General features: G+C 45.0%; 1 protein-coding gene across 2 annotated transcripts in view; it reads right to left on the bottom strand.

Moving 5' to 3' along the window:
* Nucleotides 1–21,406, bottom strand: part of LOC100745242 (probable G-protein coupled receptor Mth-like 1) — a 158,747-nt gene that overhangs the window by 35,089 nt on the left and 102,252 nt on the right. The window lies entirely within an intron of this gene.

Below are 21,406 nucleotides of genomic sequence, written 5' to 3'. Positions count from 1 at the left end.
GGAGCAATCGACGGAGCAGAAGGGTGAAAAACTACCGGCACACTGTTCGATGGGGTGATGGCCGAAACAATTACCTTAGATGCAATTAATGCATAGTCCGCATTCCTGGCTATCGAATGCAGGCACCGAGACCTTTTTTCGAAAGGGCTTGCTGCAGAGCAAATCGCGCTAGTTTCGCGCTAGTTTCGTCCCGAGTTTGCTAGCAAAGTTTCCCGACCATTAGCATCTCCGATGCGTGTGTGTACGTTCCTGAATGTTATTATGCAATCTACACAGACCTCCCTGTGTTTCTCTGGTACATCCAACTTCGATAGATCGCCGTTACGCTGTTTCGTTCGTTAAACTGCCTCCTAAGCAGTTAACAATTACAAGCTACACTTTTATACGCGGTATAGAAGCGATACAGCGAGGTAAAATCGGTCAGTGGCTAGAGCTTACAGGTTTTAGGGACCGAAATAAATAATTTGAGCACTGCGTCATATACGCAACACCACATCACTACAATTGCCAAACCAGTCGAAATGATTCGGATTGTTAGAAGTTAATCTTACAGTTAAGATAAATAATCTGTGGAAGACACAATGTTTATGTTGAAATAATATTAGGTGATATTTATTAAACAGAATTACAGAACCAAATTATTTAAAATATAAGTGAGTGATATGGTATAATTAAGAAAGTGTGCAGGTAAAGAATTTATGGATCGTTGACAGTTGGCCAGTCACTCTCAGACTGGCTGTACATAGTGACCCATGGTCCCTTAAAAGATCTTCAACCCCACTCTCTAAACAGTAGTGAGTATGACCTGTGTAAGTGTCCTGTTCAAATGCCTGTGTAGGTATCCGTATAAGATTATTTGTGCCTATGTGTGTAATATCGTTGTATTCCAACACAGATATTTCGTTTTCTCAATTACCGAAGCCAAATATTTTTGATAATATTGATATCTGCTTGTGTCGAGACAGATTACATACGATGATTACATACACATACCGATTTATTTTCGACATATCATTAGATTCTAATTAACTATGTACAACGTATTTAGCTACATATCGAAGGTATAATAAGTTTAGCCACGTACATACTGTCGGATATAAGTATTAGGTTGTCCGAAAAGTTTCTTTCGTTTTATAAAGAAATAATAGACGCACAATGTTTTTCGTTTTATATCATTTTGCCGCATTACGTGCGGTCCATTTTGTTCTGTTGAGATGAAGGCGTACTGTTGTAAAAAGCACGTTTGCGAAAGAAAGACACTTTTCGGACAACCTGATATTATGACTCGATCAACGACGATAGAAATTCGTGTCAAAAAATTAATGCAAATGCCTGTGGGATAGCTGCAACTAGATCAATCGCTGCTCCTACTCAACGTTTTACTTTGCGACTTTGCTATATCGCTTCCACCTATAATACCAACCGATGTTGGGTCAAGAGTTTGCACAGGCTAGAAATTTTGCAGCCACCGCGGAGCCAGTCGAAAAGTCTACGAAATGAAATGCAATAAGGAGCAGAGAGCACTGGTAAAAGGGCTGGCAAAATTCCAGGGAAAAATGAAAGTCGACAGAATGATGAGACGCGCAATAAAAAGGATGTCGGCTGGTAGCGTAGGACGTCGTGGTCCGAGAATGACTATCGTTTGCACGTCTGGCTGTGTCTTCCGTTCTTCTCGTTCGGATATAGTCAATGAATTCATCGCGAGAACGACGATATAATCAACTGTGACGAATGACGACACGCGACTCATAGAAGGGAAAAGGACTCGATCGTGAAACGATTAACTGGTCCATTAAGATTTTCAATTTTTAACGCTCGCTTGTTCAATGACCTGCCTTCTCCTATTAGGCGTCGGTTAATCTTTTCCCACGGAAATAACGAACGGTAAACGTGTTTCTGCTTTGGCTTTTTGTGGATTCGAACGAAGAGTCGATCTTCGTGTCCCGAAGAGTTATGAAACATAACGGAAATCACGTCGAGTCTAATGAAAAACCTGAAACAGGACGGAAGCGCTAAATTTTATATAAACAAGTTATAAGATATACGAGCAGTAAACGAGCCTCCCGGAAATTAAACCGATCTCGCTATTTTTCATTACAGCAAAGATGTGATATAATCAAAACGATCTAATTTCCTAATTTCATTACATAAGAATGTACTTTCAATTCCCAAGAAACAAATGATCTAACACGTAATAAGATGATTCACGTCGGAAGGTGATATAAATGATGGTAAACTCCGAGGTAAACTTAAAAACAGGAGACGTATTTTTGTTAAATTCACCACGTGAAAAATAACACAGAAAATACGTGTTTGTGCTTGCGTTAAACCTAGAAACGGGGACACAGTTACAGCGAAGGGAAGCCCAATTATTAGCGGAACCACGGAATAACAGGGTCACTTGCAAATTTATCAGCGCGAGGGCTTATTAACGAGACTTGAAAATAATTAAATTCGGACGCGCGACCCCGATATCACGAGCAATGACTATGGAAACGACGAGACTCCGTCATTGTCTGGCTAGTTTAACGTCGCTATAACAACAAACCCCCTGTACAGTGAATTGGAAGGGGTTGACCCAACACGGCGCTTTAGCACCAGGGGTTGTTACTCGTAAATCGCACCCTATCTGAACCGACGTTACTACGGATATGGCAAATGTCGGGCGTAACGACGTGGCTCTATTGTCAAAAAGTGAAAATTCAAATAAAACGAGCTGGGACAAGCGAGACGCACCGGTGGTGCCAGTCGGACTGCGCTGCTTGAAACGCGTCCATTCGATTATGCGTTATTTTACCTCTCGATTCTCGATTGGCTTTCTCCACTGGATATACGGAGCCGACTTGATTACACGAGCTCGTTAATGTAACGTGGTATAGACTACCAGTCGATTGTCGTAAGTTTCGCTCGCGGTCGTGTACACCATGCAGCGAGATGCAATCGTATTATTTCGCTAATTATTTTTACGATTATTTCCTTAATCGTCGACTCGATTATAGTATAGTAACACGGGCGTCGTGTCGCACCTTGTGAAATAAGAGTAAGAAGAGTGACGCCACGCGATTCGATGTCTCGTCGCGAAAGGACGACGAAGAGGTGAGAGAAAACTGGAGATATTAATTCCTGGTGGCACGGCTCATTTCCGAGAACGCTAATTAGCCGTCACCGCGGTCGTTGCGCGCGATTAGTTGCCTCTCGTCCGGTCGGAAGAGAAAGTTTGCCGCATAGGAAGAAGAGGGTGGGTTTTCGCGTCTCGCTTCGATGTCTGTGCGGCGCCACGATAATTTTCCACCCCTGGCCGGCGGTCGTGTCCCGCTGAAAATGGAACGAAATGGAGCGAACTGCTGCCAGGGACGCCGAGGGAAAACGCATTAAATATTGCTGTCGAGAAAATTAGGGAGCTGTTACCCTGCTCGTAGGGATACACGTATATAGCATCGTTTCTTTTTCTCTCTTTCCTTCGATTGTACCCCTAAAACGCGTATGATAAATATTTTTACGGTTGTCGCTGTGTTTCCGGATATGGATGGGGTTGAAAAGTATAGGTTACACATCGGTGTCTTCGTACACGATGCAGGCAATTTGCGAACGACGACATCTTCTCTGACAAAGAGGATTATTGCGCAGCTCTTCTTCGTGCTCTCAAAAGTATAACCCATTGTCGGAGCACGGAAGAGATAAAGGTTATTTTTGTAATAATGGATTCGCCGGAGAAGGGTTCCCATTCGAACCGGACGAACGGCTTCTCTCTTCCTTTTCTCTCTCTGCGTTGCTCTCGATGAAATATACGTATTCTATTATCGCAGCGCGAGCACACGAGACACGGAGAAGGAGAATGGTGGAGCGAATCGGCTTAATCCTGACAAAGGACTCGTCGGAATAGCTTCTTTTAATTGTATCCTGTCACTGTGACTATTTATCGTTCGGTATTTGCGAACGGAAAAAAAAGGGGAAGGCCAGTCGTAAAGGGCCGCGGAGCCATTAAGCCTTTGTACACGAATCGCCTTGCCTTGTGGCTGTAGTTAAACCGTCGACGGCTTGAAGTTATTAAAAGTATCCGAGAGAGAGAGAGAGAGAGAGAGAGAGATCATTGACGACGACGAACGCGTACAGCGAATACAAATACGGTAGAACGTCCAATATTCGCACGAATAGGGAGACAAAAATGTTTTCTGTATTCGAAGCGGCAGTCGTCACGCCACTTTGCGCCATTCAAATCTCTCGTTGAAACCCACTTGCTCGTCCATTCACCAGCGAACGACAGCTTTATCTCCGCGGAATAAAAGTCACGAAATAAAAGAATTTCGTAGAATTACAAACCAACGTCTCGGTTTCTTGCTGTTTTTGTCTACCGGTTGTCGCGAGTTCTTGTGTATCTGCGAAGCGCACGCCGTCGACTTTATACGCGGCCGACCTAAACGTCGCCGACTGTCTCCGAGGCCACGAACGTGCTAACCCTATATTTATCTGTCCGATATGGTAATTATACGGACGGCAATTAGCGGCGGTGGCAGTTAGAGGTAAAGGCCCGCTTGGCAGACGGTATCACGCCATGGTTCGCGGAGAATACGGAACGGGAAGAAGCGAGGTCGTTACGCGGAGTCACGATGTACGAGCAAGATATTATTTATCTTGACCGCGGTACGCGTAAACGCGGGAAAAAGTCACAGTTTCTGTAGAAAAAGTTAGACGACTGCTTTACGTCATACCGCGCTGCTTCTTATGGTTAAGGGACAGATATCTTGGCAATTTTTGTGCACCTTGCACGCACGCAATCTCGAAAATACAATTTATTATAATGTTTTTCTTCAAACGGACGCGATATCACATTTGTATGTTCTCTGGATCGATATCGAACGATCTCGGATGAGCTTTTAATTACATACGAGCGACCTCGAATGATCTTTATAACCAACGAAACAGCCACAAGTGTCGAGAAGTCGTTTATTCCTCAATTTCGAATCATGATTTTTTAGCGACAGAAGATAGTACATATCGTCGTGGTACGATAATAATTGCTTCGCTTCAAACCGGCTAAACGGGGATAAAATTGGTTTGTCCACGAAACTGTATCCCTGGTGGATAAACCAATTTTATTCCCGGATGATTTTCAACGAAACCGCACGCGGAACAGCCAGAAGGGGAAAGTTCTCGGAAAGAAGATCAAGAATGATAATCCGCGACATTCGGAGGGGTGTCACGCGGGGAATCCGGCAAATGTTGCGTAGGAACGATAGTGCCCCAAAAGTTCGTCCCCCGGCGGAACGTATGGAAAGCCGAGACCCGCTTTATTGAAAAGTTTCGGGAGACGCGGTTAAGTGCGAGAGAAGTTGGTGTCATCGACCCGCGAGAATTTCTCACTTCCGAACTGCGGCAGCTCCCGCTGCTACCCTGTCAATTTATCTATCCGAGACGGTTGTATTTGCTCGTTTATCCCAGGACGATCGATCCTCCAGCATCGACCAGACCTGTCGATCCCTATAACCATGGCCATTTGCTCGTGTCCCTTGATTTATCGTCGTCACCGATTTCATGCTGAAGCAACGATTAATTATCACGAATATATGTTCTTATTGTCGCTAATTAGCCTGTAACGCGATTGCACGCGTGTTAGTAATGAATTATAGCATATGATGTTAGGGCGAACAAGTACCATCGATAAAATCGGGTACAACGATCACGATATATATGCGTTAGATCGACTGTGAATTTTATTCAGACCGGAAATACCGCACAAAGAAAATTTTCGCGCTTGAACTTCTTGTGTCTTGATAAGTCGATCTAAAGATCAACTGGACGTGATCTACGATCTATAATTTGGAATGTAGACAAAAATGTTTGACCTTTGAAAATTTAAAAGCTACGAAAAATGTTAATTATTAGCGAGAACAATTCTATCGATATCTGTTAATTAATAATTTTGAATTAACTGGTCTTTCTTTTTTAAGATATTAGACTTTGTTCGTGGTTTGATATACAGGGTGGTTTTTAATTTTTCCATCGAGACAACGATCTACAGTGAGATCCGTTATAACGTACCGCACGCGTACCGAGCGAAAATTCAAAGTCGATTTTCTCGAAAACAAAGCCTCAAACGAAAAATTTTTATTCTATATTTTCGACTTCCTTTTTCGCATAGAATCACCCCCTTACGGCTTGTACCATCAGTTACCAACTACCCTGTATACAATGCGTAAAAACAAACAAGAAATAGATGACGGTATTATCTTAATTAAATAACGGTAAATTTGCTCGACGAGATCCTAGAACCAATTAAAATCGTTGCAGCAAACCCCAATATATTATATCTCGGTTGATCAGATGCACATTCGATGATCGGTTTCACGAGAACCGGTAGTTCGAGATTCATCGATCATCCAATTAACCGTTCATGATTCCGATAGCGATATTATCGATGGCAAAGGATAGGTCATTTTCTTCAATCGCTTTCGACTATCGCTAACATTTATACATTTCAAAAGTTGCATTGCCTCGATCTGTCGGTTGGTGATCATCGTGTTTTTAACCTCTCAAAGACAGAGGCCACGCTTGAAAAACAAGTAGACCGGCAGAAGGACGACGTTAAAGCGGCGCAAAGAGAGGCGAAGAGCGGCTCGAGAAAAGAGCAGCTAACGAACGAACGAACGTTAATTAAACGCAATAACCGACGATCGCGACAATTACAGAGTGACCTGGCTCACTCGTCGTCGAGGTAACGTCGATGAGAATATAAATTCCGATACAAAGTCCAAAGGCTGCGCAACTACATCGGCATTTGCTCTGACGTTTCTCGGTTTCTGCATAATCAATATCGTACTTTTGGAATTAGACATCGATTACGGACGAGGAAGATAACGACCTGGGGTTCGCCACTTTCACCCCCTGTAACACGGTTCTAACTGTCCTCCACGACCCCTGTTCAACTCCGTTTTCACCCCTTTCCGCGATGGCTTAACGCAATTCCGTGGAGTAATTCAAGACGAACAGATAGGAACATAGAAAACCGAGAGGGTAATGACGTCTGGCTCGCGCAGAATTTTCAATATACCGCCGTTACGTCGCCGAAGCGATTACGGCAATTAGAGAGCGAAAGGGTTATTCGCTGTAGACGATGGAAAAGCCTGGGGAAATAATTCATGCGGCACACGTGGCCCTCTCACACGGAATTCTTCTGAAGTTTCCCGATGGAATCGGCCTAGACCATGGGAAACACTGTAGCGGGCAAGTCTTTTTTCTTGGTATCTTCAACTACTTTACTGTAGGTCATATTCAACCTCATATGAAATTTATCGTGTTTCGAGGAAAGAATAAAAAGTACCTTCACGGTATCCTTCGGTGAGCTATGTATGTGAGTTACCTGTTTGGGGTAAGTTAACAGGTTGTTATGGAAACTAAATCGTAGGGTACGTTGTTTTCATACTTATACAGTTTTTACCTCGTGCATTTTTATTCCAGCCATTTACGTTTATTCTTTATTTTATAATAGAAAATCGAAAGACACAGGTCGAGTTTCTTTCTGAGAAATTAATATATTTAAAGACTTGGTAAATTATTATAAGTCAGATATTACAAGGTTTCCTCGCGCGACTAGAACTAGGATATAGTCGCACGATTTTGTACGTTTACATCCCACGTTTGTTTGTTTATGTTCTATCTTCGTTTATTTAAGCGAAATTTTCGATGTTTTTAAAACAATCAAATTACCATTCAAAACATCGTCTCCCGTATCCTTGATGAATCCCACTCGTTCGTAGAATTTAGTTATTTTCACTAAAAGCATCGATATCAGAAAGAAGAGCAGCGATTTATAACACGTCCTAAAGCAAACGTTACGCTAGGTCGAGGTTAGATCTAGGTTAGTCACTCTGCGTGGTAGACACGCTGGAAATTGAAAGTGTCAGAATCTTTTCATTGCCTCGATAAAGTCGAGTTGTGGCCATGGTGCGCGGCCACCGTACGTGTTATCGGTCTATCAGGGTCGAAACAGCTACGGCTGAGAGTTCACGTGTCGTTATCGAGTCTCGCGTGCTACACGAACAGTCTTGCAGCTCCTTTTCCCGTGGTAACTTTGCCTTCGTCCTTTGCAGCTGTTGCAAAGAAAAGGTAGGAGGCGTGCCGGAACTCGACCATCGCGAGAACTTTCATTAGCCGTGAACGAGAGGAACGTTCGATGACTACGAAATTTCCTGCAGAAACTTCTCCTTTGGTATATCCTTTGCTCCAACATACTCAAGTACGTACTCCCTTCTTAATTTTATTCTTCAAAGTGATTCTTGAACGCGTCTAAAATTCAGTTGCCAATTAAAATCGCCATGATCCTCTTAATCGTAGCGCCGTTCGACCATAAGAATAAGCACGATCGATTGGTCAGATCGTATCGTGTCCCGAGAAGCAACCGAAGCGTGCGCCCGAGAGGAATGCGCGTCCTTGACGTAACTGGTTCGAGGAATGCCGTTGCATAATCGACGGGAAACCACCGGAGGTGGAAAGATTGACGTAGGTATGGAGCAGTTCTCGAGGAACAACTGCCGGCCTTGAGGCTTGATAGACGTTCGACCGCCTTAAAAACACGGGAACGGATAGAGAAGTGAATTAGTTTACACGGTACGTTGGTCTCTGGTTGAACGAAAGATAGAAAAATCGGAAAAAAGTACGGTGAGATGGGGCGGATGGTGATAACGCGGTGTGGTCGTTGCACAGAGGGTTTGCAAGAAGTGTCACGAAGACGAGGGCGAGCAAGGACGCGAGTCATTTCGTTGAGATAGTAGTGAGAAGTTGTCAGGTGTTTGTTGACGCGGATAACCGAACGACAACAGAGCAGACGGGAAAGATGTGGCAAAGGGAAGAGGGCACGGGTCGCACGTACGTAGACGAGAGGGTGGTGAAGTCGCTAATGGAGGAAAAACAGAAGGGACCAGAAGGAAAACAAACAGGAGGGTTACGAAGAGGACAAGCTATCGAGGCATGCCGCTCTTCGAGATGTAGCCCCGTCGAGGGGTAACGAAGAGTGACTTGTTCTTGCGACACACTCCATCCTGGATGACGAAACGTCACCTCGCCTAAAACTGGCCGGAGGGTTGGATATTCAAAACACCCGCCGCGACAATATTGATCCACTTAGCGGTTTAGAAAAAAGCTCGCAGACAAGTTCTCCTCAAGGTAGGGTGCGCTATATTGGGGAAAAATCAGCCACGATGATTACTCGGTATTGGATGTCGTTTGACTAAAGGGACGAGAAACCGAAATGTCATCCCCTGTAACTACGACGAGGGTGAGAATCGATTCGGTGTCATTTTCTCGTGGAAAGATTCGAGAGGAATCGATCACAGTGCGACGATTTTTGCTGGTTCGGATACGAAGGGGAAAAAACATCCGCGTTTACGACGTTCCAACGAAATGGACCACCCACTTTTTTTTGGTCCTCTTTTTCACAGTTCCGGGTAATACGGTGTATTTTTTGCCATATAATGGAAATCGAACGGGTATCCGATAATTGTCGGATTATCTCGGTTCACGGGCAGATATTTCAATTAATTCATTAACAGTTCTCGCTGCGCATATAAACAACCCGCGGATTTAATTAATCCCCACAATGCCGTCGACGATATTTATTGTGTCGCGCGCGTCCCCGCCGCAGTTTTCAATAAAGCGGCGTCATTATAAATCAAATTTCCTCGGACGGTAACGTGCACGTGGACTCACAATGCATGCACACCGCTGGCAAACAAGGAAAACAATAATGTCCGCGCATGGAGAAACTTAATATTTTGAAATACACCGTTCGTAATACGGCGAACAACCAGCCAAACCTGAGCAACAAACTCGTAAACGGAAACCGTGTTCGTGCCGATAATCCACACGCTCTCTCGTCGTTAATTAATTTCCGTTTCTCCTTTCTTTTTCTCCTCGTTCATTCATGACCGAGAGTCAAAGACTCGGATCAAGGGGAGAGAGAAAAAAGGAAGCGGAAATCAGCTTTCATTCGCGAGCGCAAAAGGACAACGTTCGTCGTCGGCGGGAGTCTGTCGCGTCACCCCTCACGCGCCTCGATATAATTCGAGAAGAAGAGGGTGAGACTCATGCTTTCGACCCCAGACACCCCTTTTTCTTTTTTCAAAGCTTCTCTCGAGACGGTTCGGCTCGTCTCGCTGTTCTTCTTGCCCCTCTTTCTCTCTTGCTGTTCTCCTGTCTTTCGTTTTCTACCGTCGCGAATCCTTTCCAGGTGTTAGCTGTTTAAACGTTGTCACGCGTAAAAGGAGCTGGCTGAAGGGTAACCAAGCAGACAGGAAGAAAGGAAGGAAGAAAATGAATAGTGGAACGCACTCGAGGGGGTGCTCTCGATTGTTTGGTGGTTCCACGAGTGGTTATCTGCAAATGAAGGGCAAAACGCGGAACTGTAGGGAAGTCTACGAGAGTGGTCGCCAGGAGAAATTGCAGCGACATTAAAGTTTATACCGGAAGGAAACAGGCAAACAGAGAGTTGGAACGAGTCACATGGTGGTTGTGGTGGTGGTTTTCTAGATTCTCAGATTTCTTGCTATAAAAATTGATAGAATTCTTCGAGTCATTTTCACGATAAGCGTATCTTATACTCGACTGACAGCTGTAAATTTAGTCACGTCGTTTGTAAATTCGGCCGTAATGTAGGACGAATTAAAATGTCATAGGCAAAAGAAACTTGGAGAAAGATCGAAGATAAAATCGAGAACCAACTGGGACAAAGAAAATTCGATGTTTAAGAGGGACATGTTCGATTTCCGGGCAAACGTTTGCATCGGATGGAAACAAATTTCCGAGTTGACAGAGTGGTAGCAGACGGGAGATTTTTCTCGGAGATTGAACGACACGGAAGAATCGTTACACTCGGAAACTTCGAATCCCCTAGATATCTAGATGACGGTCCTGCCAGATAAATATCCACGAAGCTGTGGAAATTTTTTACGATCATTTATCCCGAGTATCGCGCATTCGTTTCGCATGCTACATTTCTCACGGCGTCTCGGCAAAGAACGGTCCCCCTTCGTCCTCTGTCGCTGCGCGATTTTCGTACCGAAAGCTGAGCGTCGTCGCGCAAAGTCCGTACGTCATATCTGCCAGCCCATGATCCGAATCCTCTCCATCTTCCAAATCCTCAGGACGAATCGTTCACTTTAATAACGCCGCGAATTTATCAGGATAATCCTCGCTTCGACGTGCATCCTCCGAAATAACGTCTTTTTATTGGCTGCACGTGTTCCGAGTGGTACATCCAATGATTTCGCATTGTTCACGATCGTTTACTAATTCTACTTGAGGCAACAGAATTGATATGCGAACAAGCATTGTAGAAATCGTTTCACCATTATTTTCCAAATTATTCGTTAATAAATTCATGTTTTCTTATACAACGATTAGAATGAAGATACAATTTTCGTTATTGGTAAGAAGAGTCATATGTCTACAAATTGAATTGAAACGAAGACCAAGTAATCGAGATCTGAGCTTTCAATTCACGTATCGACTCTGGCCTTCGTGATTATCATGATCTTTTAACGCTATTGGAATTTATAGAGGCGCTTTGCGAATATATTAATTCGTTTAATTTAATATACTATTAGGACCTATGCATGAAATGAATAACAATTAATAAAAGCGCATCACGTCTGGACAGGCCATTAACCGCGTCACGCATTGTATGGAAACCACGTGACTCAAAATCCATCGAACCTAGTCTCTATATTTACATTAACCACGTAGTCTATTTAACATTGAACAGCTATATATCGTATGTTAAGCGTATAAATATCACATTTAACATTTATAACTTTCAATTTACAATAAACGACAGAAAGCAAAGCCGAAACCAAAATCCCGATTTTCTTCGAAACCGAATAGTCCACCGACGAATTCTCGTCTAAACCGAAACTATGCAATCGGATCGATACTCGGAAAACTGTCAATCGAATTCTGGCCAAGCGACGATGGGCCGAAACCGCAAATCCGCAAGACTGACGTAGTCCGAATCGGACGACGTCGAAGGAAGCTCTTTGACGTCGGACTGTGTACGGATGCGGCATTCAGCCCTTCGACACCATTTACCGAGGCGATAGCGTCGATAAATGGCCATTAGTCCGCCATGTTCACCCACAAAACCGAAATGCACGCGTGCCATTGATAGACCGGAAGCCGATTTTCACCGACAGTTAAGCTCGAACACCAAGTTTTCGGCACGGAAAATCGTCGACGGTCGATCGACGTTTAGTTCGACCTGGAATGGCTCAATCGAGGGTGTAATTGCTCTCTTCTGTCTGGTATGTACCCCTTAGATGTTGCGTTTCATTCGATATATGTATAATCTAGCGTTTGCAAAAAGATATTATACCTGGAAAGAAAGAAACAGTATCGCGAGATTTTGTCTTGTGAAAAGAATATCGTATAGAATCTGTCGTTTCAATGAAAAAGTTTTACGGTGCCTACATGCGAGACACGTCGATCCATAATCTATTTTCAAAGGAAATTATTCTTTGAAGAGGAAAGAAAAGTTGTAAAATTGTCTTTTTTCGAAAGAAATCTTATCTGCGATCTGTTGCCCCAACAAAATGTGTACAGGAGCCAAATGCGAAACACACGAAGCACGTGCCAGAATCAATCGCACAACGTCGCGTCGCTTATGAAAGTGGCGAAAAAAAGCGGACCATGTTTAAGACGACGAGTTTCAAAAGACCCAGCTTCGGTCTTTAAGATCCTTGTCTAATTAATGCACGCCGCTCGTTGATACACGTTCGACTCACGCGAGACATGTTTTTGCTGGTGGCGTCGCTGCCACTCGAATCGGCGGAAATAAGAGTTTCGGGTTACAGGCAAAGGGTTTCTTTCAACGATTCGCTTTTACGACCGCTACTTGCGAACAACTTCCGCGCGACCCAGAAATGACTCTGAAACAACTTTTTCATTTCAAATCTTTCATTCAACGATTCTTCTAAATAATTACAGCCAATTATGCGCCATAAAATCGAATAGCTCGTGAGAATAAAAAATACAATTTGCTCTTAAGACGTATTCGTCCCTTGTAAGTTTTCCATCCAACACCTTGTACGTTTAACAGCCGCTATCTGCAAACAATCTTCTCCGCATACCGTTTACTGCGTCGTGTTTACTGCCTTTATCTCTTTTATTGCACGCTTCCGCACACGTTCGCATGAGAAACAAGCGTGCAGCTTCTCCTGTTGCCTCGTTCTACAAACTCACAACTTTCCACAGTTCTTTCTATACTCGTGGTAAGATCTAACTTGAGAGGACCAGATGCGTTAACGTTCCTATCGAGTTAGCGAGGTTCGAGAAGAAACGTCGAGATAGGACCGGCGTTTGCGAGGAGTCGCGGCAGCGAACGTGCATCCGAGTTGGAGAGTTTATAGAAGCTGGCACGACCGCGAGAATTCTAGCTTTACGAGCGATAAAAGCGACACCGGGAGTTCGAGGCTCGTGCACCGTACACTTCGCGGCTTTCCAAGCCTTTTTGCGGCTCTCGTTGCTGGCGCCTTCGACTGGAGCACCGGATTGTCTCGTCCGCCGGAGCCACCCGTCGGCAAACGACGATGGAATCATAAAGTGGCGAGAGATGTACGCGATTCTTCGGCTTCGTAACCTCGTTCGAAAAATGTTGACGCTTCGTGACGATCCGTTTGGAAATCTAGCATCTTCCAATGGATGTTTGCCACAAGTATATCCATTTAAGTTCTATCTCTTTAGCTGTGCTCATGAAAATGTAAATAATACTAACAGGGTGGTTGGTAACTGGTGGCACAAGGGGAAAGGGGGTGATTCTACGCGAAAAAACAAGTCGAAAATATAGAATAAAAATTTTTTTTTAATTTTTCCATCGAGACAACGATCCACAGTGAGATCCGTTATAACGAGACGCGATAAAGTGCACGCGTACCGAGCAAAAATTCAAAGTCGATTTTCTCGAAAACAAAATTGTTATTCTATATTTTCGACTTCCTTTTTCGCGTAGAATCATCCCCTTTCCGCTTGTACCACCAGTTACCAACCAGCCTGTATATTTCAGTAACATAGATACATACGCGACGTCAGGTTTCCACGTTATTTAAAGGAGAAATTAATCGTTATTATTATTGCAACATTTACGTATCGTTAATATTCAAGTAAATTTCCTACATAAATGCAACGAACATTATACAGTCTGGCCGTAAGAATGAAAATCACAGGGTATTCATTATGATATCGTAGATTTATCTGGTCTGGCAACTTGAAAGGAAATATGTACATCGAACAGTTGGCCGATAATAAGAAAGAACATCGAGCCACAAAGAACGAAACGCACGCGCGAAAAACCTGCAGATTAATTCATCGCGAGGCAGACGCACGGCGAGTACAGCGCGAGCCATTGAACCGATTACAAACAACCTTCTGATCGACTGGCAAAGTATGTAGCAGACGCTCGTCGCACAAAGGGTGCGATGTATTCGGTGCGTTCGCAGAGACATCGCGAGATCTCGTTCGCAAGAAACGCATTAACCGCGCGATAAATGAAATCGAACGATAACAACACGCTGTCCATGCACAGTTCGTTGTGTCTCGTTGCGTTTCCACCCGTTTTACCTTGTATTGTGGCGCATGACACGCACAAGGGTGCCGTTTGCGCGCTGACAAATGTGCCATAATGGATCTACCGATAAAAAACTCGCGTGCAAATCACTCTTCCTGCCCGTTTCTTGCGATCTATCGCTACAAACGCGTTTCTATCTGCCCGAGCATCGTGCATGATGGACATTGACATTTTTTGACTCGTGAACGTAATAGGATATACACAGAAGATCTGCACGTCGCGTAATCAACGTTGTTCTTATTCGCATTCAGAAAGATGAAGATTACAGGATAAAAACATGATAAGTAGATTTTTGTTGATTTTCTGATTCTATTTCTACTTGTCGAATGGATAGGAAAATTTTAATATAACATAATTGAATTTTAAATAATAAATTAGCCAAGTTGCATGGGAAACAAAGGTGTACATAATTATTAAGACACGCGATGTTTTAACATCTATGTTACTGTAATATTTTGTCAGTCGATGCTTTGAAAATTTTCAAGAGGATCAACTAACGTTTAGCTCTAATATCAGATACATATAGACGCAAATGAATCTTAAAAGGTTGCTTTCCTGTAAAAAATGGAAGATGTGTATCACGTTCTTCCCGTGTCTCCAATTACTTTTTACATCTTCGTTTTACGCAGAATCATTTCCGATTTCAAACGTTACCAAACGCGAATTACAATCAATACGAAAATCTCTTTTCTTTCCGACCAACAGATTTCAGTCGTCCCGTTGAACAGGTTAAGAACTGAGAATGCAAATCCACGAGGGTACGCTTAAGCCTCGTTTTACGATAGGATTTTAGAGACGGTCGATGGTATCGCGGGATACGATGATGAGATTCCATGCGGAATTCGAGCACGGTGGTCTCACGGTAAAAAAAAGGGGGGTGGTGGGTTGGGGAGAGACGACCCCGTTTGGTCTAATCGGTCGCCGAGAAAGGAAGAGATCCCCGGCACACCGGGAAACGAGATTAACGTCCAGCTGCGTTTCGCAGATGCAAGACTCGCGGCGTAGTTCGGCTGCCATTAGCGAAACGTCTGATATGGATGAAAGCTTGGTGCTGGTCGCGCTCGTTCGACGGTGATATAACTGCTGCTCGGCCCATTAGGCCTGAATCCGGCTTAAGCGACGACTTCTCCCAAAGGCCAAGTTCCCTTTCTCCTTTCGTCTCTTCTCGTCGCTTCGTCTCATCGACGTAGCATACTGGCCACGGTTGGAAAAGACGCCTCGAAGAGACCCGACGGCGTTGAGAGAATTATTTATCGGTGGGAATTATTCCGTGCGAAATCGAACCGGCTCGCGAACCGCCTCGTTACGCATTCATGCGGCCCCCTATTATGATACGGCGCGTTGCGCGCCCCACTGAAAGACCCTCTCGAAGGGAGAAGAAGGGAAGTCTCTTCTTCCCCCGGTGACGGAAGTTCGGTCACCCGCGACTGTCAACAAAGAAACCATTCTTGCCAACGGTCCGCGCCCTTTTCCGTTCGCTCGTGCGATCGTCCATTTTTTCGCCGCCTCTTCGTATTCATGGAAACTCGCGACTCGTTACGTGTCGTCTGCGAAATAATGAAAAGCGAGGCGGCTTTGCTCTCAGCTGCAAGAAGGACCGCTTTATCTATAACGCGATTTTCCACGACTGGAAGACGCGACAGAAAGATGAAGGAAGAGCGGCCAATTAATTTGGAATAGTTTCCAATTGACAGATCCTAGAATGGTTGGGCAAATTCTCCATCTCCGAGAGCCGTCTTCCCTCAAGATCAGAGTCTGAATCGTATGCACGTTTTCTTTTTCAAATCCCACGGAATCTTCTCGCTGGGTGGGCAGAGGAACGCGGAATCCAGGGGAAAAGGCGAGCATCGAACGAGAGACCAAGATAGACGAAACAAGAGGAGAATGGAACTCGATGTCTGGATTTGGCAGAAAAATCTTCTCTACGTGGCTGCACCCGGTAGCTTCCGAAACTCGATCGGCCGATTGGCTCGTCTGTATTCGGTTTTTCTTCGTTGGTTATTCTTAACCGAACGCCGACACGACGAAATGCCTCACCCTATTTCCGTTTCGCGCAGATAACACGGAATTCACGGAAGCCGCGACACTGGCATTGCGTTCGATGTTCCAGGAATCGGGAGAAATCGTATTAAACCGTATGATTAATTGGTCTACGAGGCTTTACACGAAGGTAAATTCGACTGTGTACGAGATACGCACGAGCGAAAGTTTAGAAGACGACGTATCGAACAATTCTGGACGTACCGTAGTAACTGGGATCGAGTACACCTTCTTCAGGTTCAAAGTTGATAATCTCGAGATTATGCGTAAAAACGAGGCTCGTGCATTCGAAGGGATTAACCTTGGACCTCGCGAGGAACTTGCAGCCTGAACGAACTTTAAATCCACTCTACAGTCCATTTGGTAGCGAGGTAGCTTTTCGAAGATCTAAATGGAGCCCTATATATAACACCTGCAGAACTCCGTCTGCTGTACAACCTAGAACGACCTTCGGAGTTGCAGGCCGTTGAACTCGTTCGAAGGGCGTCCATTAAAAATCCGATCCACGCGATATCTCTGCTACTTTCTCTGCAAGCGCAATATCTCATCGTTGCTCTGCTTTCGTGAATGTAAACGATAATTTATCTGTCTGTGACGGATCTCGTTAATCGAACGAACGGAAGAAAATCAATCGTTTCGACACCTGCACGCTAGAAGCGGCGTAAGGAGAGAGAGAACGATCGATAAACGGAGTCGAGTACTAATTTACTTGCAAAGGGCAGTAAAACCGGTGCCTCGCGCAGATCGGATCGACCAAGGGGGAAAGTGCACGGTGGCTAGCCACCATCATTTATCAAGGATTCTTTTGGCGAGAGGAGAGACAAAGAGAAGGATAGAACGGGGGAGAAGCTGTTCGTTGGGCTGGATGAAAATCGCTGAAGAAGCGCGCGATCATTTATCGAAGAGGAACGAGGTCCCATCAGGCTGTTTTTGGTCGTGTTGGAAAGCTCGTCGCTCGAGCCCCCACGAGCTTCGTCTCTGCCGCAGAAGAAAGGAAACAGGAAGGAAGAAATAGGAGAATGAACATGTGGCCGACACGTGAGCTGAACGAATAACTAGGATGATGAATCTATCGCGTGGGCGGCCTCGATGCAACGCTCGCTCGCTGGGGTTATTGTTTGCTTACAGCGTTCGCTTCCAAAATATTTTTCATCGAGTTTTGTGCTGCGAAAAGAACGAACCGATGCAACTTGCTGAGCAACCGAATTTCTCCTTGACAAGCAACGAGTAAACATCGACTCGGTGGTGCGTATGGTTCGATAGTTTTCGAGCGAAACTTGGCGCCGTAGCGAGATGCGTGAAACTTTGTCGCGATTAAAAATTGACAGTTTCGTTGAGCAAGAAGGAGCAAGTAAATTAGACGTTAGTTGCAGAAGGAGGTAGACGCAGTAAGATGTTTCTTAGGAAAGTATGACGTACGCGAGAATTCACGGAAGAAGTCAATAACGGTCGGCAGACCGATGTCTTCGAATTTTTCAGCCCCGCCTCGATCGTGCTCCGTGCGATTAACGACGGTCAATAAATTTCTCCATGATCGTTCTGCCTTTTCGTTCCGCGAATTCGCGGCCGATTAGTCCCTTCTTCCTCTCCGAGACTCGGTACCTGTTAGTCTCTCTTCTTCTCGTTCCCGACGTTTTCTCTTCCTTACCAGAGAACGAGCGGGCTCGTTCGACCGTAATTAAGTCCTCTATGAATATTCCGGCTGGCGAGAAGAAGCCGCCGGTTCAACCAGTCGTATAATTCTTTTCACCACGAACCGTAAACTACCGCAAGAGAAACGCGCTTGGAGAGACACTCGGCAGGGGCTGCATAGTTTCTGGCTTTATCGAACATTGACTGATTCTTCGAAGCGGAGCAGAGCAATAGTACGGAGTTTCTGTAATCTATCGTCGTCCGTCTCATTTCTTCCGACGTTATTGAGATTCGTATGACTTTATTCCGGGCTTTCACGATAACTTTGTACGAATTGTTGCGAATTTTTATTCCGCATGGCTCGTTTATTTGAAACAATCTTACGCAAATTCGGAACGATCGATCCTTCGATGAAAAGATATTTTAATCTCTATCGTGCGCTATTGGAGCACGGCGAATTTCTGCTGGTGTAAAGATCGTTTTAATTAGACTGCAAAGAATTTTTATTTGGGAGCACTCTCCTCTAAACAGGGTGTACCCGTTTCCAGGAAATTCTAATTCACGAAACTCCCATCGAAGCAGGGAAATTAGAAACGGAACACCCTACCAAGCATCGATGCAGCTCGATCAACCCAGCGCATTACAACAACGCCACGATGAACGTCTCTGGATGTTCGTCTAATATAAGTCCCGTACAAACTCCTGCTGTTGTCGCCGATCGACCGAAATCAGTCCGCTCTCTCTGATCCAATATCCGCTTGTAGAGAGCTTTCCAATTTCACGAATGACGAATAACTCGGTTGGCTCCATCAGGACCGATCTGCCAGGTCGATTTTGACACGAGGGTTTGAGGTGGCTGGGCGAGGGTGGTGCAGGAGGACGGAAAAGGGGGTGGCCTCGTCTACGACGAGAGAAAACAAACGTAGGCCGGATAGAGAAAAGAGAGACGGTCATAACGGCGAGTCTCGACGCGCTCGACGATATTTCGATTTTCATTTAGACACGACACGTAGCGGCACTTCGAGCGAAACAGCGGTTTTAATTAAAGCCGTGGTCGTCCTCCGTCGACCACCCTCTGTCTCTCTCTTCCGATATTCAAATCAGTAACCCGCATTTCTGCACGCCGCGCCGCGCCGCGCCTCTCTCCGTTCCCAAAGCTGGCGGCAGATGGCCAGATCCTCCTCCTCCGAGAAAAAGGTGTCCCCGCGTGGTCGCCAGACGCGTCTCGTGTTTTCCCGACACGACCACGGCCTGCTCTCAACGAAGCACGCCTTTTCTTCCACCCTGACTTTCGACGCGTTAATCGTCATACGATTATTCGCCAAAATGGGAATAAATTCGGTGGTCCAGACGCGTCGTTGGTTTCGGTTTGTGAAAATTGTCGGACGATTTATTTACAAGGACGCTTCTCTTACTGTTGCGCGTCTTTTTCTCCCTCTTTTGTTTCCTTTTTTTAATCGACATACTCGTAATGATACTAGAAACAGCGTTTTTAACATCGTCGTTAGAAGGGAACGGGATTTGTCGACTCTATCGCGATGTTTTCAGAGTTCCGTTTTCAGGGGAATATATTAACTTGTTTCATACAAAGTCAGAACATTTTACCGTGTAATTTTTCACTTTATCAGCATATCTCCTAAGTGCTTCGGGTAAGATGATTGCGAGTCAACGATATGTACACAGCTATAAAATTAAATTGCCAGGTACTTCCCCACAATGTCTATAATTAAGAGGATCCTTTGAATAAGAAAAACCCGTTGATTATAACGTTTATTAACCCAATCCCTCGGTAATCATATACATATATTCAAGTATAATCCAGCTTTTTTCTCTCGTACCAATTAAACAATCAATTAATATCCAGATATTACCTCTATCGGTCAGTCGTCGAAAACAAAATCATCGCGACTAATACCCGTTATATTCCCTGTTTCAACGGAAACGGATGAAAGACAGAAACGCTAAAACTGGTCGAGTGAGCAAGTACAAGTAAGTACAAGCAAGTACGGCAGGAAATGGCACCCACGTTCGTGGCTCACCGACGCGGATGCTTTGACCGACAATCAAGACACCGTTTTGCTGGGATACGAAGGTCCTGCTGATGGTCGCAATCATCGTCGTCATTGCGGCCGTCATTCGTGTCGGGCATTATTCTCGAGCGATGGCAGGACCGAACAACCAGCGGCATCGCGAAAGAACCACGACCCACGCGAAGACCATAATCAAGCAACGCTGTCCTACGGGCTTCTCTCTCTCTCTCTCTCTCTCTCTCTCTCTCTCTCTCTCTCTCTCTCTCTCTCTCTCTCTCTCTCTCTCTCTCTCTCTCTCTCTCTCTCTCTCTCTCTCTCTCTCTCTCTCTCTCTCTCTCTCTCTCTCTCTCTCTCTCTCTCTCTCTCTCTCTCTCTCTCTCTCTCTCTCTCTCTCTCTCTCTCTCTCTCTCTCTCTCTCTCTCTCTCTCTCTCTCTCTCTCTCTCTCTCTCTCTCTCTCTCTCTCTCTCTCTCTCTCTCTCTCTCTCTCTCTCTCTCTCTCTCTCTCTCTCTCTCTCTCTCTCTCTCTCTCTCTCTCTCTCTCTCTCTCTCTCTCTCTCTCTCTCTCTCTCTCTCTCTCTCTCTCTCTCTCTCTCTCTCTCTCTCTCTCTCTCTCTCTCTCTCTCTCTCTCTCTCTCTCTCTCTCTCTCGACGTTGGCTTGCCAATTGCGATTCTCCAGCCACTACTCGGTGCAATGTTTTCTCTCGGCGTGTCGACGACCCGATGTGCATCGTTCCGCGACAAGAAATACGACCGGCGATCATTTCTTCGCCAAATGCGCCGATCGTCGCGCAATTATTCCAACTATTTACCTCCAACGTGGATAATATCGAACTTGTTCCTCCGAGTCCCGTTAAAGTCCTTTCCGCGAATCTCGAGGCGTAAAAACACTGATCGAAGATTAAATTGGACGAGGATTAACATGGGTTGATTTGTAGGGGATGTTTTTCCAAGTTTTCTTCGGGGAAATAGATAAGACGAGGTTGATACACGGGGGTGAAGCGGGACGATGGATTGGTGCAATGAGATTCGAATCCGGATTTTCCGTCTTCTGGTTAGATAATCTGACCAACTGGTCTATCTAGATCGGCAGAGTC

The sequence above is a fragment of the Bombus impatiens genome, unplaced genomic scaffold (genome assembly GCF_000188095.3).
Source record: "Bombus impatiens unplaced genomic scaffold, BIMP_2.2 scf_0113, whole genome shotgun sequence".
NCBI lineage: Eukaryota > Metazoa > Arthropoda > Insecta > Hymenoptera > Apidae > Bombus > Bombus impatiens.
Note: the sequence above shows the minus strand (reverse complement) of the source record. Positions and strands in the feature narration are given on the sequence as shown.